Source organism: Herpailurus yagouaroundi, unplaced genomic scaffold (genome assembly GCF_014898765.1).
Source record: "Herpailurus yagouaroundi ecotype Mexico unplaced genomic scaffold, PumYag 77, whole genome shotgun sequence".
NCBI lineage: Eukaryota > Metazoa > Chordata > Mammalia > Carnivora > Felidae > Herpailurus > Herpailurus yagouaroundi.
The window spans coordinates 79,048,859-79,073,570 of record NW_024412388.1 but is presented as its reverse complement, the minus strand read 5'-3'; the positions used below and the strand labels follow the sequence as shown (position 1 = coordinate 79,073,570).

At 41.8% G+C, this 24,712-nt stretch overlaps 1 long non-coding RNA gene and 1 other non-coding gene across 2 annotated transcripts; one reads left to right on the top strand and one right to left on the bottom strand.

The window, feature by feature from the left end:
- Positions 1-136: 136 nt before the first annotated feature.
- Positions 137-245, bottom strand: LOC121027878 (U6 spliceosomal RNA). The gene has a single exon (XR_005788964.1). It is a non-coding gene; the product is annotated as a U6 spliceosomal RNA (small nuclear RNA).
- Positions 246-5,245: 5,000 nt separating this feature from the next.
- On the top strand, positions 5,246-18,456 carry LOC121018612 (uncharacterized). The gene is made up of 3 exons (XR_005785248.1): positions 5,246-5,346; positions 7,568-7,614; positions 18,352-18,456. It is a non-coding gene; the product is annotated as an uncharacterized LOC121018612 (long non-coding RNA).
- Positions 18,457-24,712: the final 6,256 nt, after the last annotated feature.

Sequence of the window (24,712 nt, the reverse complement as noted above, 5' to 3'; positions counted from 1 at the left end):
AGAAGTCAAATTAGAGAAAGAAAAATCAAGAGAAGGCAAAGCAAGAAAGAGGGGAAAAAGTAACAGTCATAGGATCTAGAAGATTTAGAACAGCATCTGGCATGTTATCCTTATTCGTTTATTGTATGATAATTTATTATTACTATAACTTATTTCTACTTTACGTGTCATTTTTGCACAGGGACCGTGCTTAATCTTCTCTGTATTGTTCTAATTTTTAGTATATGTGCTGACAAAGCAAGCACAACTGTTGCTTCTATTCTGATAAATCTCTCTGGAGCATTCAAGACAAAGACTCTTTAACAGACAAGTTCTGCTAATGCTGATGGTTCCCTGATGACAACAAGCTGTTCATGCTAATTAAAAGACAGGCAGTAATCTGGAGGAATTAAGAAGCTCTGTAACTCACAAGGCCTTGGGCCAGTCACTTTACACTCTGGCCTTAGTTTCCTCATCTGTAGAATGAGGAGTCGGAGGGTACTGGAGGAGAGGTTCAAATTGGATGTTTTTTTATTTTTAAATCCTCATTGACCAAAAGAAAGAGGAAATCTCCTGACTCCGGCCAAAAACCAAACACGTTCAGAAACGGTTTGAGTGAGTGGCCATGTCGCCACAGGCACTCACAGTAAGTTTGGTCCCCTACCAGATAGGAAGTTGTGGCTCTTGCTCATATTAGAGCCTGACAAGCTTGGAGGCCACTGAAGATGGTCAGAGCAAAGCCTCCACTCAGAGGAGATGTGTTAAAGACACCCTTCCCAGCCAGAGTGGAAGGAATTACAGAGGCTCTCAGAAAAGGTGGCAGGCTCAGAGTTCTGCACCAACACACTGGAGTTGGGCTGCAGACAGTATGTAGCTATCAAACAAAGCCACTCTCCCTTCCCCCAGTTATACAAGGACTTTTCAAATACACCCCTCTCAGCTGAAAATCTTGAATATTAAACTTCTTGAATCTCCCTACCTGTCATCATTCTAATTCACAAATGTGAACGCCCATGCTTCATGCATTTTACATACATGTGATACACTAATGCCCTCCAGATCTATGTATTGCAGAGGGAACTCAGGTATGGAAGGCAACTGGCTCAACTTCCAAAGATAAACCTGGTAGGTGTGATAGCTGCTGAGAGAGGAGGGCTCTCTGCCTCTTGAGAAATCCCTTTGAATTTGGGTGTGGTGTGAGTCCTTCTGTTCCCAAGTATAGTTTTATCTAATCTGCCTTGAAACTGCTCCGCTGATGAACTGTTTTATCAATAAAAAACTGCTGAACTAAAGCTTCTCCTCTGCAGCTCTTAAAAATGGGGTCTGCCCTGTCAGAAAGCAATGTCATAAGCAAAAGGATATGTATACAAGGACGTACACGAGAGCATTGTTTAAAACTGTGGAATATCAGTAAAAATCCATCAGCAAAGTCGTGGGTACATCCATAATATCATAATGCTAGGGATTTGACTTGTTGCAAAGAAAGTCACTGAGTGACACATAAACTATGATCCCATTCTGGAAAAATCAATAGTAACAAAAATAATGTTAGCAAATGCAGGGAAAAAACGGAGGCACATGTGCCAAAATGTTAACAATGATTATTTAGGGATGGGGGGAAGTGGGATGGAATCTGGGGAGATTTCACTATATGTGTTATATCTGCAACTTTAAATTTTGTATAATGTTGTATTCCTTTTGGGTCAGAAGGAAAGGAAGAAGGAAGGGAGGGAGGGAGGGAGGAGGTAGGAAGGAAGGAACGAAAGAAGGGAGGGAGGGAGGAAAGAAGGAAGGAAGGGAGGGAGGAAGGAAGGGGAAAAGGCAGTGCTAGAAACATTTTTCCATTCCCTGCCTCCCTGTTCTTGACGTTGTACTCTCTCATTAGCCAAAGTAAGGTTTTGATACCCATTTGCGTTCATGGTCAAATGCTTTTTACTCAAGACAGAGACCTTTTCTTTCCACAGCTGCAGATTTTTTCCTACAGCCTGCAATAGCAGCTTATTGCCTCCAATCATTTGTAATGGTTGTGTTCTCAACAGGACATGTTGTACATGTAGGCATTTATATATTAAAATACTTGAGGGCTGCCTGGGTGGCTCAGTCGGTTGAGCGACCGACTTTGGCTCAGGTCATGATCTCACGGTTTGTGAGTTCAAGCCCTGCATTGGGCTCTGTGCTGATAGCTCAGAGCCTGGAGCCTGCTTCTGATTCTCTCTCCCTCTTTCTCTGCCCCTCCCCCACTCATGCTCTGTCTCTCTCTGTCTCAGAAATAAATAAACATAAAAAAAATTTTTGGGGGGGGCGCCAGGGTGGCTCAGTCGGTTAAGCGGCCGACTTCGGCTCAGGTCATGATCTCGTGGTCCATGAGTTCGAGCCCCACGTCGGGCTCTGTGCTGCCAGTTCAGAGCCTGGAGCCTGTGTCAGATTCTGTGTCTCCCTCTCTCTGACCCTCCCCATTCATGCTCTGTCTCTCTCTGTCTCAAAAATAAATAAACGTTAAAAAAAATTAAAAAAATAAAAATAAAAATAAAATTTTTTTAAATACTTGAGGTAGCTCACTGTGATATTTGAGCACTAAATCTGAAATTTATTTATATATTATTTTTGGTTAAATTGATAAATAAATCAGGTTACTTTTCTATTTTAGAGTTTAAATTTTTAAAAAGTACTCAATATGTTAAGATGTTTATTGCAACAGAAAGAATTGAGAATTTCAGTGTTGAGATTAAAATCTCTTATAGACTACCTGTTTAAGTTTAAGGTTTCTATGGTTCTTTAAATTTTAAACATGTCTACCTGCATACAACTAGAAAAGTTGACCCCAAATATTGCCTCAGTTTTCTGGATGTTACTAAGTAGTGTATGTCCTTTTACTTTATGTCTTTAGACCCAGCCTAACAAAACTTGACATATTTTCATAGTTTTTTTTGTCTTGCAATTTATTTCATTCATTCTACTCTATAAACATCTATAATTATCACTGGATTAAAAACAATAGCTCACATTTAATAGGTATTTTCTACTTTCTAGTAGTTAATATCAACTAACATTTCGTTCCCATTTATTACCAGCTGCTCTTTAACTAAGTGTCTTCTTTTAGCCTGGCACTGGGGAGGATACAAAGGTGACCTGGACCCTGAAAATATATGAACAATCCAAACATGGTTCTGTGCTCAAAACGAGATACTAGGTTAAAAGATACTAGGCTCAAAAGCTACTAGGTTATGTAATTCCTAGACTGAATCAAGGAAGCTTCCTGAGGTTGTTGGCATTATATGTGAGTCTTTAATAGGATTTGGTCATCTGGAAATAAAGGAGGAGGGACATTCCAGATGAAGGCAGAAAGGCAGAAATAGGAATGTGCAGGGCTTGTGCTGGTTCCTGGGTCTATTGGGGCTAAAGCACATGGTGCATGAAGGAAAGACACAGGAAAGAAAGCTTAAGGGGCAGATGCAAAGAATGTTCCAATTATAAGGACCAGTGAATCATTTATCCCAACACCTTCATTTTATGGACGAAGGCACTAAGGCAGACAGAGAAGGGAAGTACCCTCAGTTATTCAGTAGTGGGGATGGAATTAGATTTCAAGCTCTCTTGGATCCCACAACTGAGCTTCCAGTTAGGCTGGGACAGATCAAGGAGTGCCTAGAATGCCAGGCTAGAGCCAGGTGGTCACCTCAATGAAGAAGGAGCCACTGAAACCCCCATGGGTGAGTGCGGGTCATTTGTAGGGTTAGGGTGAGAGATAGGGTTAGGTGTAGCAAAGGTGAGGCAGAGACTAAGATAATTTGAAGGCTTCTAGGCTAAGTGACTGGGAAATGGGGAATTATATTTTAATAAATGGCTTCTGTTAACACACAGAATCCAATCTAGAAAAAAAATTAGTTCAATTAAAAACAATTAGTTGTTCTCAAAGTAACAATTTGATTAACGTAACCTCTTTAAAATGTCTTATCTTTAGACACAGATTCTAGATTAAGATTAGGTTAAGGAAGGTTGGAGAAAGTGGGCACAGTCTGTAATGGGTATCAGGTACTCAGTTTGCCTCCTCTGACTCTTTGTTTCTGCCCTTGGGGGAGACAAAGATTCTATTACTTGAGTCCACACCCCCATATACTTTGTATTCTCTTTACATTTGAAGAAGAGATAAAATATTGACTTCTTTTTTAAAAAGTATTTTACTGGTAGTTTATTTTTGTTAACATTTATTTTTAGTTCTACTTTTCTCACAAGCAGCATTTCCCAGAGGTTACTGTTGGCCACAGACAGGTAAAACCTCCCCAATCAGCAGCATGAATCTCATTCCCCTCCCCTGTAGAATTACAGGCCAGAGATGCATCTCACAATAACTGGTGCACTCAAGGGAAGGCAAAGAGTGGAGGTGTCAGATTGTCTGGGTTCCAATCCCAGCTCTGTCAACTAATGAGTCCTGAGGTCTTGGATAACTCATGCAACATTTCTGATTGAACCTGATTCTCACCTGGAAAATGGAGCTAGCTAATGGTAACTCATCCCAGGTTTCTTCTGGTTCTGAGAATTGCTAGACAACGGGCCAATAAAGCTGACTGCAGTGCCAGGTGCATAGTAAGCATCTTGTTCAACCCTAAGCTATATGAATTGTCTCGCCCACACCTCAGGACAGATAAGCTGCTTAGAAAGCAGTAGCATTTCTAAAAGGAGTTGCCGTTCCCAAGTAACTAGTGCCCTTATTTTAGACGTGCTTTAGAACTAAAGATGTTAACACAACCACTTCACAGTTTACTTCTCCTAGGTAAATTGTTTTGAGAGCATTACCAAGAGCCTTAAGATGTATATTTCCACATCTCTGATTTATGTAAAACTATCTGCCCAAAGCAAAACAGACCCTCTCTCTCTCCCCCAGTCTGGCCTGCTTCCCAGCTGTTCACATTCCCTACGGGATTGTTAGACGCTCCACACGCTCTGCAGAAGGAAAGTAAACAGCTCAGCCAGGCAGGCACCCCACCCACCATTTTATTTTCTTAAATCACTCCTTTGGCTAATATTTCAGGGACAGACACGCGACGCATCTGGCTCCAACCAAATATTTTCAGTCAGTCGGATTCCAAGGTAAATATTTGCCACTTCGATTGCAGTTAACAGAGGTAGCGTGAAACAGGCAACCATTTATCAACCTTCAATCAGGGCCGGCTGGTCTCTTGGGTGATCTACTTCCTCCCCGTGAGTCCCTGCGCGGGTCCCCGCCCCCACGCTTCCGGTCTTGCGTACTTGGTGTCTGAGACTTTCTGAGGCCTGTCTAGGAAATTCTCCTCCAAGCGAAGCCTGGTGAAGGGTTTTTACAGGATTGCTGGGCTGCTGGCTTCGCAGAGATCCTTTCATTTTTAGCCAGTGCTGTTTTTCCTTACTCCTCATGACTTGTCTTGTTGAAAGGATGTTGGTTGTGGATGAGAAACACCTGGGAAGGGTTACGGAAGTCTCTCAGACTTGTGATTTGAGGTGGAGGGCCAGGGAGATGTACCCCTGAAGCATTTACCTATTACTTAAATTGCTTCCTTGAGAGGCTCTTAATATTGGCCCAAGGCTTTTGAGCTACAGTGAATAAACATTGCTCAGGGCTTTGTGTCTTATCCTCTCTTTTGCACTTGTGTGAGAATGAACATATTAGCTTTTTCTTATAGATGTACATTTTATGTAGGGAGAATAATAAAGAGAGATGAAAACACAGGAAAGTGGCAGGTGGGGTGGTTTTGTATAAGAAGGAAACTTCCTGCCTCATTCTGTGTCAGGGTTCTTAGCCTTTTTGGAGTCCTTTTGAAACTATGAAGACTAAGGACCTTTTATTTTCCCAGGAAAAGACCTGTGAACACAGTACTTTGCCTATAACCTGAGGAGATTCATGGATCCCTAGAATCTACTCCCATGGAGGGGGGTGGGGCATGGAACCAAGGTTAGGAAACCTTGGATTTTAGGTAGAGCATGCCCTGGGTGCCAGACATTCCTTGTGTTGCCTAGGCTGTACTAGGGTGAAAAAAGTGCGGCACTTGCCTTAGGCATGAAATTTAAGGGGGCATCAAAAAGTTCAGGAATCAGGATACATAATGTTTTAATGCAATATTTTAAATGAATCTGCAAACTATGGCTGTGGCTTGTCAACCTTTTTTTTTTGTAAGCAAAATTTTATTGGAGTCAGGGTCGGGATTAGGACAAGATAGGTGAGGCACTGTTGTACAAATGCACGTTCGGATTCTGTCTTTATTTTAAAGTTTTTATATTTTGTATTTTGTTCATTGACTTTTAATTTTTAAATAGTGCATTAAAATATTGTTTTGAGTATTGAGGTTTTTGACCCCTCCCCTTTAATTCTGCACCTGAAACCAGTGTCTCCTTTGATTACTGTAGCCACCAGCCCTGCTTGTGTCCAGGATGCTGTTCAACTAAAAACCAAATATAAGTGATCACTTGCTGTGTGCTAGGCCCTGGGCTCCCACATTTCCAGACAGCAAGGGTAGTAGGAAAAACTGATCTATCAAGATGGTTGATGTCTATTCCTGGCTCTGCCATGTCCTTCTGCATGACCTATGCCAAGTAACTTAACTTTTCTGAGCCTCTTCTTAACTGCAGAATGAGAAGGTGAGAACGGGTGGTTTCTGGTTCTGGAAGTCTGGTTCTATAACTTTGAAAGAGACAACTAAGCCAAATTGTTCCCTAGAGAACAGAGTCCTCAGTGGGCAACCAATTCCACATCAGCCCTCTAAGGTTCTCTCTTGTTTTTTATTATTTTTTTATTTTTTTTATTTTTAAATGTTTATTTATTTTTGAGAGAGAGAGAGAGAGAGACAGAGCATGAGTGGGGAAGGGGTAGAGAGAGAGAGAGGGAGACACAGAATCCAAAGCAGGCCCCAGGCTCTGAGCTTTCAGCACAGAGCCTGACACAGGGCCCAAACTCACTATCTGTGAGATCATGCCCAGAGCCAAAGTCAGACACTCAACTGACTGAGCCACCCAGGCACCCCATAGGATTCTCTTGATTTGCCTTCTTGATGGGGGGGTTTGGCATTCTACAGACTTTCATTTGTCTCAGTGTGAGGCCCCAGACCATCAAATCTTTTCAACTTGAGTACTGATTGCTAGAGTCAAAGATCTTGAGAGTTGATGAGAGTAAAGTATGGAGAGATGATTTTGTTTAAAGGAAAATGAGGCTCAGACAGGTGAAGTCAGTTGGCCAAGGTGGCACAATGTCAGATTTAGAACGAAAACCTCGGTCCCTGACTGCCATCCGGTTTTCTTTTCATTTCACCATGGTGTGATATGATGCATGCCTTTCTACTTCCCTCCAGAGAATTTCCTAAAAGTACTTTGAATTCTCTCTCATAATAGTCTTTCTAATTCCTGTGTTTATTAATTTCCTTGTTAAGATGCTGCTCCCCAAACAACTAGAATTCACCTACTGCTGGGGATTGGGAGCCAGAATTCTTGATCAGTGTCTTATCCTTAGGTCTTCTTCCCTCTCCCAACCTCATTTTGGATTTAACTTCTATGGGGATTTTTTAAAACTGCTACAAGGCATTTAATCTTAGAAAGCTGACTTCCTCTATGTTTCTTTTGAAAGGTATTTTTAAACATGGAGAGAACAAGCGATGCATAACAATCTGTAAGGTAGGTACCGTTATTCCTATTTTACTACCAAAGAAACTGAGGCACAAAAGGGTAATTAACTTGCTCAAGATCTCCCAGCTTAAAAAAAAAAAAAAAAGAAAGAAAGAAAAGAAAAGGAAAAAAAGGAAAAGATCTCCCAGCTAAATATCAGAACCAGGATTCAAATCCAAGCATCCTGACTCCAGGGTCTGTGCTTTCTCAACTACCACACTGTATGGCCTGTCTTTTGGACCATTTCACCTGAGCTTGAACAATTTCAGTGATGGGGAGCTATCTCAGGAGATCCGAGTTCTCTTGCTGGGCAGCCTCATCTGTTGGAATGTCTTCCTTCTATTTGTTGGTACAAGCCATAGGCAGTTATCCAAAATGGTTTGCTATTGTCTAAATAAGAATAAAGGTAAAAAGGAGAGTGAAGAACACAGAGTAAAATCTATCAATCTGTCCTGCCTCCACCAAACATTTCTGACCCACTCACTTGCAGTTATGTGGGCTTTCTAAACAGGCATAAAGTTCCCTCTTTCAGTTTTGTGTCTATGGCAAGTAAAATCCCCATCCTATGTTTATACCTTGTTCCAAGAAAGATTTAGGTTGGCCCACGTGGATTATAAAACATGATTAAGTAGCATAAATTAAAAGTCTATGACATGATTCAGCAATTTCACTTTTAGGTATTTTTCCTGCAGAAATAGTTACAGGAACTTACCAGGATAAATATTCAAGGGATTTTACTTAAATTTTGTAATTGCACAAAAATTGTAGGCAATTTAGATGTGCATCAATGAGGAGATGGCTAAATAAATAATGTGTTAATGGAGTTGTGAGAGGATTTCAATCTAAAATTGAACTGGAGGAAGGATACCTGGGTGGCTCAGTTGGTCAAGCGTCTAACTTCAGCTCAGGTCATGATCTCATGGTTCGAGCCCTGCATCGGGCTCTGTGCTGACAGCTCAGAGCCTGGAGCCTTCTTTGGATTATGTGTCTCCCTCTCTTTCTGCCCCTCCCCTGCTTGCACTCTGTCTCTCTCTCAAAAATAAACATACATACATACATACATACATACATAAAATTGAAATGGAGCATAAGAAATGGAGACTCTCATGCATCCTTCCTCAGAAGAATAGAATTTAACTGAGAGACTGATTTCTTGTAAATGCCTGATTTACAGAAGATCAAGACTTCTCTCCTGACTAATGAACATCCACCAAGAATCTCTCCCCATCCCCAAGCCAATGAACTTGCTGCTTGGACTCTGGCTGGACTTCCCCCTCTTTGCGCTCCTTGCTCATAAATACAGCCTGCCCCAAACCCTCAAAGGACTCACCTGTAGCTTGCTATAGCATGCTTCTCAAATTGTGGTTTCCTCTGCTATTCCCAAATAAACTCAAATTTCTGATAATTTGAGTTTGCCTCAACTTACTTCCTTGTTTAGGTTAACAGAGTATCTTTTTTTTTTTAATGTTTATTTTATTTTTGAGAGAGAGAGAGAGAGAGAGAGAGAGAGAGAGAGACAGAGTGTGAGCTGGGGAGGGGCAGTGAGAGAGGGAGACACAGAATATCAAACACACTCTAGGCTCTGAGCTGTCAGCACAGAACTCAAAGCAGGGCTTAAACTCAGGAACTGCCAGATCATGACCTGAGCCGAAGTCAGACACTTAACCAACTGAACCACTCAGGCGCTCCAGAAATAATCTTTATCCTAATGAGTGTGAAGTGGTATCTCATTGTGGTTTTGATTTACATTTTCCTAGTGATTAGTGATATTGAGCACCTTTTCTACTGGCCATTAGTATATATTCTTTGGAGAAATAGCTATTCAAGTCATTTGCCCACTTTGTGACTGGGTTATTTTTGTTGAGTTGTAAGAGGTTTTGTATGTTATCAATTCCTTATCAGAGATATGATTTGCAAATATTTTTTCCATTTTGTAGAGAAATGTGCCTTTTCTTTCTATGGATAGTGTCCTTTGATGCACAAAAGTTTTAATTTTGAAGAAGTCTATTTTATCTATTTTTTCTTTTGTTGTTTGTGCTTTTGGTGTCCTATCTAAGAAATCATTAACACTTCATCATTTTGCCTGATAAAGTGTAATTTCCCTAAATCCCTTTTCATTTTACTACCTTTGCCCACCTCCTTTTTTTATTTTTTAAAATAATGGTTACAGTGAAGATATACAACTGCCTGAGATCAAACTGGAAGAGGCAGGGCTTAAATTAGTTAATACATTAATATGGTCCTTAGTGTGGCAGTTATTCTGGGTCACATTTTCTGGATATTCGTTGGACATTGGTTGGATTCAGACCACACATTTTCTCTTTGGCTGCAGCTAATATATTAACTGGCGGTGGGATCAAGTCCTGCTCCTCAGTGGCAGCTGGGCCCTCCCTTGGAGCCTCTCTACAATCCCTTCACTTATTGCTAATTGACTTCCTAATTCCCCACAGCAGCTGTTGTAAGCCTTTTCCACTCTCCTCCATCGCTTTAATCTCCCTACTCTCCACACCGAGAGGCAGGTGATCATGCATCCGTGATCAGGTCTCTTTCCCACTGCCTTTCTGTCCTCTGCCATCTTCACCTGTCTCCCTGGAGCCCTCATCCCCAGGTTCCCCTTTATCTCTCAGAGCCTGACTTTTGCATTTACTCCCTCTCTCCTAGCTTCCATTTTTCCTCTTCTTTTCCCTTCACACATAAACAGACTCCAGTCTTCCTCAACCTATAAGAAACCCAACCGTATTTCTCTTGAAGTTAATCCCATTCTTTTTTCATCACTGGCAAGCCCTTAATTTTTTTTTCTCATCACAAAAGTAACATAGTAGTAGAAAATTGGGAAGTACAAATAATCAAACATGTTTCAGACACCCATAGTCACACTTCTAGAAGTAACCACCAATGTAAACATTTTGGTTTATATCCTTCCAATCTTATTTCTAAGACTTTGAGACTTACTTAGACTTTGAGGGCATTCTGGATGTTCTCTTTTGTAACTTGATATTTTTCCTGTGTCAGTGTTTTTCTAACCATGATTTTTAATCATTGCATTACAATTTCCATTGTATGGATGCTTGGTAATTTATTTAGCCATTTTAAGTCATAATCATAGGATTATTTACAATTATTTGCTATAATTAACATAACAGTACAGCCTTTGTAAATAAATCTTTGCACATAGTCCTGATTATTTTTGTTAGTACAGATTTATGAAGGGAACTTCCTGAATGCATATTTTAAGTATTTGAATACATATTTTATCATAAAATATAAGTGTTTGATAGAGTAGCCAACTATCATCTCTTCCACTTTAAACTCCTGTTTACTGAATTCTAAGCAATCCTGGCTTGTCCACCATCACTAAAGCTGCCCTGTCAGAGGGCAAGTTCAACATCAATTACTAATCACAAGTCTTTTCAGGTCCTGTCCTGCCTCATCTCTTTGCAACAGCTGCCACTTTCAGTCTTTTCCTTTTAAAAATGTTTTTTTCTTTCTATTTTACTTGAGTGCTTCTACCTCCCTGGTAACTCATTTTCAGACTCTTTCCTGGTTCCTTTTGTTCTGCATGATATTTTTCTTATTCTCTACTTACCTCAGATTTTCAACTATTGCATTCATGCCATTGCTACATAGATCTCAACACAAATCTGACCTGAGTTGGGGTCTGCTGGCCTCTCCATCTCACATCACCCCACTCTTCCCTAACTGCTGCCCCCTCTCCCCAGCCCTACATGTACTTTATGTTCCAGTCATTCTGAATTGCTTGCATTTTCTATGCCTCTGATCATGTGATGCTCTGTGCTTGGAGATTCATTTCCCCCTTCCTCACTTGATAAAGCTTTACTTCTCTTTCAAGATTCACCTCCTTCAGGAAGCTCCATGACAGCTTCCACTCCCACTCTTTTATACCTCTTTGCCCCCTGGCCTGGCCAACTAGGGTGACCTTCCTCTATGCTGTCATGTTTGTGCTTCTCTCCTTGTGCTGTGTTATAATGGTTTTTTTCTAGGCTGTAAGCTCCTGGAGGGCAGGAATTGTGACTTTGAGGATTATATTCCCAATGTGTAGCCTGGTGCTTGTCATCTAGTAGAAACTATAGTGAATATCTGCATCCCTTAGGGTGGCTCAGTTGGTTAAGCATCTAACTCTTGATTTTGGCTCAGGTCATGATCTCACAGCCATGACATTGAGCCCATCATCAAGCTCTGTGCTGGGTGTGGAGCCTCTTTGGGATTCTCTCTCTCTCCCTCTCTCTCTTCCCCTCCCCTGCTTATGTGCTTACACACACACACTCTCTCAAAATACATAAACATTAAAAAAAAAATCTTCATCCCATGGTCAAATCATACTCTGATCTTCCTCTGGGGACCTGTCCACTGCCTCAGTCTTGAACCATGGGTTTGAGTGGGACTGACCTAATCCTACCTGAAGGGGTAGGTCTAAACTGGCCACATTACCCAATTACAGCAAACAGGAAATCTTTTTTTTTTTTTAAGAAAAAACTTTAGGTTCTGTGACACCTATTGGAAGAGACACGCTTCTATTCCTCTTCATGATAAAGTGTAAAGACCTAAGGTAGAATTTTTTATCCATTTTGCTAGTGTGAAGGGGTGCCTGGAACTGTCTGAGGGCTGTGTATAGAAGATGAAGTGGCTATCCTGGAAGACAAAGCAGAGATGTAGAGTCAATCAGCATATGCATGTATGTGTGTACTGTTATTATGTTACTTAACAATCACATGTATTATGTGTCATGGGCTGTTCTACGTGCTTTATAAATATTGACTTATTTAATCATCATATCAATTTTATGAAGTAGGTACTATTATTATCCCCATTTAGTGGCAGAGAAAACCAATACACAGAAAGGCTAGATAACTTGCCTGAGGTCACACAGCTCATAAGTGGGGATCTGAAGCTGGGCTTAGTCACCAGTCTTATGCTGTCTCTCATTGTACAGTGGCACCAAAGAGGGGCTTAAAGAGCAGGGCTTTCTCTGAAGTCAAACATCTATTCAGTGTGATATCCTTTCTTCACTGTGTTTGAAATCTAGTTAACTATAGGTCCTGCACCTGAATGCAGACTGAGGGAGTCTCTCAAGCAGGCCTTGTGCTTTCTTACCTATGGCTAATCAACACAGAGCCTATGACCTCTGAGCAAGCTTTTTGCATCAGATTTTAAGGTGTCCCCTGCTCAGAAAAGGCTAGATAGGAATCTGTCTCTTCGTGTGGTTTATTGGATCATGGAATATGCAGGTTGAAAGGGGCCCTTAAAAATGATTCCCTCTGGGGGCGCCTGGGTGGCGCAGTCGGTTAAGAGTCCGACTTCAGCCAGGTCACGATCTCGCGGTCCGGGAGTTCGAGCCCCGCGTCGGGCTCTGGGCTGATGGCTCGGAGCCTGGAGCCTGTTTCCGATTCTGTGTCTCCCTCTCTCTCTGCCCCTCCCCCGTTCATGCTCTGTCTCTCTCTGTCCCAAAAATAAATAAACGTTGGAAAAAAAATGATTCCCTCTGACCCTCTAAATTATTGATGGGAAAACTGAGGCCCTCTGAAGAAGTGTGGCTTGTTCAGGGCCAAAGAGAGAGTGTAGTATGTTTGTTGCACTGGTGGTTTGTAGCCCTTTCTATCTGAAGAGACTTTCTAGAACTCAGAATGTACCCAGCCTGGATGAGAGTATAGTGACAAGATTTGGGTCCTGCACCATTGAGACTAGAAAGCAAAGGGTAAATGTTGGCTCAGACACAGCCATAAGCAGGGTGGAGGCTCCATTGCCTACCTCTCCCACCTAAGATCACCTTGCAGGAAACCCAGACATCTTGATGGGCATGTCAAGGTCACTTTTGAATCCTTAATTCCTTGACCTCTCAGAAGCATTTGACACAGTTATTCATTCCCTCTTCAAAACTTTTTCCTCCAATGCACTTTGACCTCTTGGTTTTCTTCCTACTCCTCTAGCTATTCCTTCTTCTTATTCTTTTTCTTAAGTTTATTTATTTATTTTGAAGGAAAGAGTGAGTGAGCACGAGCAGGGGAGGGGCAGAGGCCCAAGCAGGCCCCTCGCTGAGCACAGAGCCAGACGTGGGGCTTGAAATCATAAACCATGAGATCATGACCTGTGCCAGACTCATAACTGACTGAGCCATCCAGGTGCCCCCTGGCTGTTTCTTCCATGACACCTTCATGAGTTCTTTTTCCACCTGATTTTAAGGCTGGTGTGTTCCTGGACCCTCTCTTTTTCTCCCTTGCCATACTCTTCCTGGGGATAGACAGATATAATCTATCCTCATGGATTTTTGTGATTTACATGCTGGTACTTTTCAAATTCATATCTCCTAGCTCTCTCTCCAAATGTCAGACGATACATTCAAGTTACCAGCTGGGCAGTACCACTTGGATATTCCCTGGGTACCTCAGTGGTCACATGGACAAAACTGCTCTCACTGCCTCTACTTCATATGCTCTCCTAATCCAGATCTGTTTCCCTCATAGTCTCTGTCTCAGTAAAAGTACCACTACCTACAAAACTCTACAGGCTTGACACCCTTGACTTCTCCTTCTCCCCATCCCCATAGCAACTTCTCTGGTTTAGAACTTCATCACCTATAGTAGCCTTGTAACTGGTTGTTCTGCTTTAGACTTGCCCCACTCTAAGTTGTTCTATGTATTGTAACCAAAATTAACTGTTTTTGCATTTTCAAAAAGGTGTATTTTTAAATCATAAAACTGACACACACTTGTGACAATTTGAGACAGTGTAGTTAGTGGGATATAAAGTAAAAACTGAAAGACTCCCGTCTCCCATATTTCCAACCTCATTGTGGGTAAACAGTTTGGAGTATTTCCCATCAGACTTTTTTTCTACGCTTATCCAAACATAACTAGGCACCTACTGTAGGCTGTATGCCACTTTATTTTCCAGAAATCCAGAAATTCCCATTTCCTTGCACATTCCAGGCTCTATGTCCTTTCCTTAATTTTCTCATGTTTTCTCTTCTCTTTCCTCATCTTCCCTCTTTCAGCTGACACCTACTGATACTTTTAAGATTTATCTCATGTATCATCTCTTCCTTTATGCTCCCAGACTCAGTAGGTATGTCCCCTTTTACCTAAGTTATTGTGCTGCATTATTATAAACTCTTCTGTGTTGCTTTCTCCCACTGGGATAGAGTTTCTTGAGGAATAGTCTATGCCTTATTCTCCATGGCATTCCCCCACACTTGACATAAAACCGGGCAGTGTTCAGTTCACATGACTGAATGATTGTGACTGTTATTACTGCCTGTGTCTCCTGAAGTGCAAGTGCCTTGGGTTGGGAGGCAGTTGTTTCAAGCAGACAGGACTATGAAGCTTCCTGACCGTCTGTTCGCAGCAAGAATGGGAGACAAAATAGAGTCTGAAGAAAAAGAGAAAGTATCCAAAAGTGGGGAAAGGAGCCTGGTGGCATCAAGGGAAGGAAAGGGACTGATATTTATGAAAAATATTCACAGTTAGCATCTCATATATGCTCATATCAACACTACCATCTCCACTTTACAAATGAGAAAATTGAGGATCAAGATGTAAAGTACCTTGCCCAAAGTCACCAAGTGAGTCGTAGAGCCAAGTAGCGAGCCAATTCAAATCCAATTCTGTGTGAGTGCAAAGTCCAAGTTCTTACACACTGTGCACATTGGTGACCTGGTGGGTTCGGTATGGTTAACACCAGCCATTTCCCTAGACCCTTCACGGGTACTTGGAAAAGGTCTGTGTCTTGGAGCCTCTGAACAGAGGCCTTTAGCTTCTAGGGAGATAGTGACAAACCCAGCATGTAGATTTTTAGACACTGTGGGTCTTTTCACTTCCATATGCCTTGAAAGGGAGGCCATGGCTTCAGAGTTTATGTTGGAGGAATTGAGTCTTTCAGGGTTCTGGAGGAGGCCAACCAAGGCTTTGGAAAGTCTTACTCAGCTGAACTTCCTGCAAATTTCTCTCCGGCAACTGTAACTACCCTTGGTCTTCTCCTAGCCCTTCATCGGCCCTAGTTGCTGTGTCGTTTTGGGATCTGGTAACCAGAGTACACCTATGGGGCATATCATCTCTGGAGGCTTAGCAGCCTGGGGCCCAGGTCCTTCTTGGCTGTTGTGGGTTCCTTGAGACTGAGGAGGGCACTGCAGAACAGGGATGGGGGGCTAAGGTACTATTGGAGTAAGGAGCTGTGTCCAGGGGTGAGGCTGAATCACAGGGAATGCTAGTCCTGCAGTCCACAAATGTTTACTGATGCGACCTCAGTATTGTTTGGTTTTTGAGGGAAGGGATGCCAGGTCTGTCCTTTAGGCATACTGAAATACTAGTGGTTCTTGTGTGTGTCCTGTATCTCTTACCTCCAGAGCTTTATACATGCTATTTGCTGACTGGAATGCCTTCTACCTCTTATTTTCACTGCTAACTCCTTTTTGTTCCTTCAGTCTCAGCTTGCCTGTTACGTGACTCTTCAAGACTGGGGATCTCACACTCCAAGGTTGGGTAGGGGGCACATTTGCTGGTTAATTCTACACTTCTGTTTTCCCTCTTTTCTTGCAGGAAGTTGTTGGACTCCCCATTTGGGAAATTCATTCATCTCATAGTCTCCTAGTTAGTATGACTGATACCCTTTTTTCCAGCTCCAGGCAAAAGTCTAGTTGTTTAAGCCAATTAATTCTCATGTCTCATTCTACTTGTTAACTGTGATTGGTTCAGGTATGGGCATAGACTCAGAAACAATGAACCAAGGAGAAACCAGAGGCATTAAGAGTTACCAGAAGAGCCACCTTCTTTTCTAGAGACTGAATGAAGAAGGATAGAGGTATGCAGCTTCACTGTGAGCAACCTAGAATTTAATAGAGGAAAGGTTTAAGGGGTGACAGCCTTGTGGGAATACAGGCTAGGGAACTTAGCATCTATCATTAAAAATAGAACGTTTTGGCTCCCATATTCACTCTTTATTTACTTTCCACTTCATCAGGATTTTGGACAAGAAAGAGGGGTGCTATTCATGGAGGACCCTTTGGAGCTCCAGCACAGTCTTTGCATACACACCCATCCACACATAAACACGTGCTCTTGGGGTTATTAAAATTTTTTTTTAATGTTTGTTTATTTTTGAGAGAGAGAGAGAGAAAGAGAGAGGCAGAGAGAGAAGGAGACACAGAATCTGAAGCAGAATTCAGGCTCCGAGCTGTCAGCACAAAGCCCGATGCGGAGCTCGAACTCACAGACTGCGAGATCATGACCTGAGCCAAAGTTGGATGCTTAACCAACTGACCCACCCAGGCTCCCCGGGGTCATTTTAATATACTCTTTGGATCATATTCACCTACTTGTAAAAAAAGTTTATTTATTTATTTTGAGAGAGAGACAGAGGGTGCAAGTGGGGGAGGGACAGAGAGAGAGGGTGAGAGAATCCCAAGCAGGCTCTGTGCTGTCAGCATGAAGCCCAATGTGGGGTTCCATCCCACAAACTGTGAGATCATGATCTGAGCTGAAATCAAGAATCAGACTCTTAACCAACTGAGCTACTCAGGTGCTCCCATATTCACCTAGTTTTTATAAAAATCCACTTTTAAGATTTGTGTTACAAATATTTTCCCACGTATTTCCATTGTGGCCTTTGTTTTTGGTACAAAAGTTGTAAAGTTTATAGTGAAATAAATCTTTGATCTTTTTTAGAGCCTCCAAGTTTCCAGTCTTTGTTAGGAAAGTCTCCCCTATCCTTAGTCTATAGTATAGTCTCCAAAGTTTTCTTGCAATATTATTTTTCACTGTTTTGCTCTCTACATTTTTATCCATTTGGATTTTTTTGTGTGCAATACGTAAGATTAGAGTCCATTGTACTTTCTCCCATATGTATAACCAATTGTGCCAATATCATTTATTAAATAGTCCATTTTCTTCCCACCAAATTGAACTTCCACCTGTATTATGTGTTAACTTTTCATAAATATGACTTGATTATAGATTTTATATTTTGTTTTACTCGCCAATTTTCCATTTCTGTTTGGCTTTATGCTATGTTCTGTAAGGCAACACTCTTTAACTGTTCTTCTTTTTATGATTTTCTTCTCTATTTTTAGTCATTTATTTTTCATATGAATTTGAAGATAATTTTATGAAATTTCATTGCAAGTATTGTTTGGATTTTAGTTAGAATTCAATATACATATCAATTTGAGGAATTCAAAGACCTACTTTTTAAACCAGTAGGTCTTCTTCCCCAAGAATGTAGCATAAATGGAATACATTTATTTCATTCCAATACATTTCTTTCTTACTAAATAGATCTCTAAATGTGTTATAATTTTGGTTGCTTAAATGTAATACTTTCCTCATTTCCTTTGCTGATATTTGCCAATAAAATAAAGTTATAATTTTTTATGTTCATCTTATTTTCAGCCATCTTACCAAAAAATGTAAGGTTACATGGTAAGATTGAGGAGTGGGTGGGAATTGAATGTGTTGGGGTCTGTGGGCACAGGGCTGGGTTGGCCTGGAGCCTGAGGATATTAGGAAAGGAAGCAGACCAAACATAAGAAGAAAAATTGGTTGTGTCTTCACGGCATTGTGTTAGTGGGAGTTTGTTCCACTATGAGCAGCTGTGAATAACAGAAACCTAAAAAACAGTGGATTACATAGAATAATATTTATTTCTCTCTTACATTAAGAAGTCTTTTGTACGCAATCTGGGCTCTATAGTCCTCAGGAACCCAATCTACTTCTATTTTTATATTCTGCTATCCTTCAGATGTGGTCCTCATCATTATGGTCTAAAATGAACTCCAGGCATCACATCCATCTGCCAAGTAGGATGATGGAGAAAAGGGAAGAAGAGACAAAGGACACATTGAAGGTATATCATAAATTTCCTAGAAGCTGCCACACACTAATTCTACTCACTCTGTTGGCCAGAACTGAATTATATGGTTATGTCTAGTTCCAAGGGATGCTGGGAAATATTTTTATTTAAGATAAAAATTCTAAAGACTATAAGGATTTTATTCCAAGTCAAGATTCTAAAATGGTGATAATAGACATATTGGGATTAGCAACCAGTGGTCTCTGATGCAAGTATGTTTGTAAGGAGGTGAGGGCATGTGTTTTCTTTTGTAGCTCTCAGCTGCTAGTGCAGAAAGGAGAAGGAGCAGTTGAATGGAATATGGTGCAGGGGATTGAGGGCCTGCAGAAGAATAGGAGTGCCAGGCATGGAGGGTGTGGGAGAGAGAACAGTTTAAGTCTGGTTGGAAAGGAAAGAAGGCTGCATAGAGGACGATAGACTGGGAGAAATAAGAGGCATCAAGGGATTCGTGGTCTTAGACTGAAACATAGATGCACAGCTAGATGGCTGGGAGGCAGTGTCTGAAAATGGCATGTTTGGCAGTGATGAGATGAACAGTGTGGGTGTAGCAGTGAGTGATTGATGTGGAAGGGTGATGAGGATCATTCAATGCAAGGAAGGTAACATTTGGCATTGGAGGGTTCTCCCCCTGCACACTGACCTGCTCCAGGAGGATGGCAGGAGTAGGGAGACAGAGAAATTCAGGGAAGTTGGTGTAGTTAGATAGCTTGAACCCCAAAGGAATTACACAGGAGGAGAGTATTGGTTTTGAAACACATAGGAATGTGAGGACTCTGATCCCACCTCCTGGCTTCATCTGCTGAACCAGGTAGATATGTAGACATGAGAGAACAAGAAATCATCCCTCAGGATGGCTGTATAAGGTGCTTGTGGTCAGGGATAAATAGGTCTCAGGGGGGTCCAAGAAGAGAAGAGAACCTTATGTGATGAGGTGTAGGATGAAGGGGATTGATTTGCCCTGGGATAAAGGATTCTAGTGGGCATAGAGGATTTGCAGGAAAGAGGAGCAGCTAGTGTTTGGGAGAAGATACATAGGACAGTATGGGGTTGAGAATGTGAGAACAAATGAGAAGGTTTACAGTTTGGACAGTGATGTAAAGTCTAAAGGATGTAACATTTGGGCATGGGGAGTCCACACGGATCTCTGGGGCCAAGTTGTCTTGGAGAAGTTCCAAGCTGTGGCTCCAGAGTGATTTGGGCTAGTACAAGGTTCCTGGCTGTGGGTCAGCTCAAGGATGGGCTCTGAGTGGTTACAGACCACACAGGAATTTCCAACAACCTAAATGTGGAACAGCTGCAGGTCAAAAAGAGATTCATTCCTTCCTTGGAAGTCTCCCTTGCCTAGCTTCCAAGGCTTCTGGGATAAAGTTTGAGCCCAGAAGCAACCATCACTCACCCTGCCGGATAACTCTGGCTGCCCAATAATGCTGAGAATCATGCTCTTCTAACATCTAATTTGATTTAAAATCTTTTATGTTTGAGGTGAACTTTTTCTCTGTTGACAATGGGCTGGGTTTAGCCTATTCATTAGGGGTGGAACTCCTAGCTTGTGGTAAATCCTGATTGGAAAACAATATAAACACATTTCCTGGTAAATGTATAAATACATATAGATGTTGGTTGTTCCCCTCCCCACCACTAATATACACTGTAGAAGCAATTTGAAGCAATTTAGATGTGCTCAGCATCTGGCCATCATAAAAGGTTTTGAGTGAGTCATGATTTTGCATCAACAGAGAGGGTTTGTCTTGTTTGTGGAGAGAATTGTATTCACCTCTCCTTCTGCCTGTGAGCTTCTCTATTACTTTATGATGATCAGTCTGATTTGTGTGTAAAGAGACTGGTGAGATAAGAATTTGGGGAAGGGAAGCAAGGAGAAGAGGAGGAGCACCCAAACAGCTACATATTCAAGGCAAAACAGATTTGGGGAGAATTACCTCTTTTTGCTTTTGAGAAGCAAGCAAGCAAAAGCAAGCAAGCAAGCAAGAAAGAAAGAAAGAAAGAAAGAGAGAAATGAAGGAAGAAGGAAAGAGAAAGAAAGAAAAGAAGGAATGAAGGAAGGAAGGAAGAAAAGAAAGAAAAGAAAGAAAGAAAGAGTGAAAAAAGTGTCATTTTGTGAGTTAGGAGATGACCTCTGCTCCTAGCTGTCGGCTACTCAATCTCTTGGCACCTCAGTTTGCTCATCTGACAAGTGGGCCCCTTAACGGTTGCCCTATCCAGTTGAGAGGAAAGGAGAGCTCTTGCTTGACAGCTCTGTTGGGTGCCAGCTGTGCTGTGGGCTCCTTAGATCTGCCATCTCATTTAATGCCCAAGACAATCCCATGAGGGAAGTGGCATTAAGCTCTTCTTCAGCTGAAAGAACTGAAACATGGAGAGTCAAAGTGGCTTGTCCAAGATCATAAAGCTTATCAGGACTCAAACCCACATCTGTCTGGCTTCAAATCCTGTGTTCTTCCTATTACTTCATGCTAACAATGAGGTCATAGAACACATTCTAGTCTCCTCCTTGGAAGGGAAAAAGCACAAAGTGGCTTCCCTGCTGTAAGGCCCAAGATGTTCCTGGGTCCTTGGTCCCCACAGAGAGCCCAACTAAGCCCAGTTCTGTTTCCTCAGAGCCCTGCTTTCTGCTGTGGGAGCAGGTGGGTTGTTAATCTGATAAACGGCTTCCTGCTGAGGTGGGAGGGGGAGCTACAGGGCTGCTGAATTGCCCTCCAGAGTGGCAGGTGGGAGACTCCTGTGCTTTAACCCACAGAATTGCTTTAGGACTATGATCTGAAAGGATGAGGGCTTTGGGGTTGGTTAGTCTGGGGTAGGAGACCTGGCTCTGCCTCTTGCTAGTATGTGACCTCATCTGCCTTTCAATTTACTCATCAGAAAAATGTGGATAGGAATGCACACCGTAAAGGGTAGATGTGAATATTAAATGAGATAATGTGGGAAATAAGCAAAAGCCTAGCACCTTTGTCACACATTATACACAACCAAGTAAAAGGCAGCTGTTGTTTCCATCAAGGAGGTGGGCAGACTTCCGGGGAGCTATTTAAGCATTGAGTAGTTTTTGTGTCCCATCCCTTATGTCCACATCACAGCCAATCATTTATTATTTATTTTATTTTATTTTATTTTATTTTATTTTATTTTATTTATTTTATTTATTTTATTTTTTAGAAAATGTGTTCTAAATGCTCTGTCAGCTTCTGGGAAAGAGTATGTATGAGAGAGGCAGCATCCTTCTTCCTGTACAGCTCACAGTTGAGCTGGAACCACATGTGGTAGGGAAGTATCTGGTACAGTCACAGAGGGAGCAGGACCTATGAATCTAAGCTTGACTGGCCCAATGAGGTCTCTTAGAGAGTCTGGCATTTTAAAATCCACGCCTTCTCTCTGGGTGTAACAGGGGTCTTGTTATGGAGTTGTGAGACACACTCCTTCCTTTGTGGAGACAGCAAAGGCTAGGCTTATGGACTGCTGAGAGAAGGAGGAGGCAGAGCCCTGGGTGTGGGCGGTCTCCAAGGCAGTCCTGGGGGTGCTTCCCATCTGGTGCTGGGGAAAACCCATCACTTTTGTCAGAGACAGACTGATGCCTCTAGCTCAGAGTTTATGGGATAATTTACTTGTTATCTGAAGCATTTCTACAGTGTTAGGTGTTGCCATATCTGCCAGGGATGGTAAATATAGCAGGGACTTGCTCTAGCTCCCAGCTCACCCAGGTCACCTTGATGTTGGGCAGATCAGTGAGCACTTGGGGCCTCTCCTGGAAAGCAGTGAGATGGGTACCTGGGCTCAGGCATGGAACTTGGAGAAAAGGCTCATTGTCAGTCTCCCTGGTACAAGTCCAAGGTACAGCTGTTCTGGGGGTTGGATAGGGATAGACAGAGTTCACCCTTCTGGGCTTTTCAGATCTTCCATGATCCAGCCCCTTCCCATTCCACTCTACCCCACTATCCTGCTCATTACTCAACATCTAGCTAGCAGGCAGTTCCTCATGAGTCCCCAGACACATTGAAGCTCACTCACACCTCACTGGTTTTGTTTGCAACTGGATCCCTACTGTTGAACTTCTCAGCCATAGCTAGCTCATCTTGCAAGCCCAGCTCCCATTCTGCCTTCTCCAGAAAGCTTTCCTTAACTTCTGTAGCACATGTTGACCTTTCTCCTTTAAGATCTCCCCATTTTAGTGACTATGCATTAATTATCTCATGCATTAATTCATTCAATGCATTGACAAGTCTTACTTGCTCTATATGAAAAATACTTCCCAAATCCATCTACTTCTCTCCATCTGTACTGCTTCCCACCCTAGTTACCTCTAGCTTGGATTATTAAATACCCTTGTAACTGGTCTTCCTGCTCTCACTCTGCCTCTCTCCAACTCCTCTGTACTCTGTGGAATAATTAGTGATATTTTATAAAGGCAAATTAGGGGCGCCTGGGTGGCGCAGTCGGTTAAGCGTCCAACTTCAGCCAGGTCACGATCTCGCGGTCCGTGAGTTCGAGCCCCGCGTCGGGCTCTGGGCTAATGGCTCAGAGCCTGGAGCCTGTTTCCGATTCTGTGTCTCCCTCTCTCTCTGCCCCTCCCCCGTTCATGCTCTGTCTCTCTCTGTCCCCAAAATAAATAAAAGTTGAAAAAAAAATTAAAAAAAAAAAAAAGGCAAATTAGTTCAGTCACTCCCCTGTTTACAGTCTTCCAGTAGCTTCCCAAACTCATCTCCACAGCTCACAAGGTTCTGCTTTTCTGGTACATGGGTGCCTTCCCAGCCTCTTCTTATCCCATATTCCTTTTTTCATTCTGCTTCAGACACCTCAGCCTTCTCTCCATTTCCCAAAAAGGCCAAACCATTCCCACTGCCTCAAGGCCTTTCCACTTGCTAAGCCTTCTGCCTAGAATGGTCTCAGCTCCTCAATGCCTACTTCCTTCTCATCACTCAGCATTCTGTTCAACAGTAACCTCCTCAGTGAGGTCTTTCCTGAATACCCAATTCAAAGTAACTCCTTAAGTCACACTTTATCTCATTACACTATTTCCTTTATATTATTAACATGTTCTGAACTTATCTGCTTTCTTTGTACTGTCTCCTTCTTTTCACTAGATAGGAAGTACCTCCAGAATAGAAACAATATCTGTCTTGTTCACTGCTATATCCTCAGAGTTTAGAATAGTACTTAACATGTATGAAACCAAAATATGTTGCTTAATAACTTATTACATGGATATTAGTTGTATGAATCACTGAAAATCAGTAAATACTACCACTAATTAGAAATAAAAATGCCTATCCTTGAAACAGGGTTTCACAGAGATGGTCTATGAAACTCTGGTGGTTTGCCAAGGAGTTTGCAACTGGTGTGATGAATTTAGAGAAAAAAATGATGAAACAATTTTGTTCACATACACTTCACTAATTTTATTTTATTTATTTTATTTTTATTTTTTATTTATTTTTATTTTTTCAACATATGAAATTTATTGTCAAATTGGTTTCTATACAACACCCAGTGCTCATCCCAAAAGGTGCCCTCCTCAATACCCATCACCCACCCTCCCCTCCCTCCCACCCTCCATCAACCCTCAGTTTGTTCTCAGTTTTTAAGAGTCTCTTATGTTTTGGCTCTCTCCCATTCTAACCTCTTTTTTTTTGTTTTCCTTCCCCTTCCCCATGGGTTTCTGTTAAGTTTCTCAGGATCCACATAAGAGTGAAAACATATGGTGTCTGTCTTTCTCTGCATGGCTTATTTCACTTAGCATAACACTCTCCAGTTCCATCCATGTTGCTACAAAGGGCCATATTTCATTCTTTCTCATTGCCATGTAGTACTCCATTGACACTTCACTAATTAAAAAAAATTTTTTTTTCAACGTTTATTTATTTTTGGGACAGAGGGAGACAGAGCATGAACGGGGGAGGGGCAGAGAGAGAGGGAGACACAGAATCGGAAACAGGCTCCAGGCTCTGAGCCATCAGCCCAGAGCCTGACGCAGGGCTCGAACTCACGGACTGTGAGATCGTGACCTGGCTGAAGTCGGACGCTTAACCGACTGCGCCACCCAGGCGCCTGACACTTCACTAATTTTAAATGCAAGAGTAATTAAGATTTCTATAGAAATTCTATTATCTTATTAATAATTGTTTTATGATATTCACTGCAACTGTATTGGTCAGTTCATCATAGCTAATTTCAGTGATCAATTATAGATTATTTTGTATAATGTGTTTCACATCTTGTTAGTGTTAAAATTCTTAGTTATAAA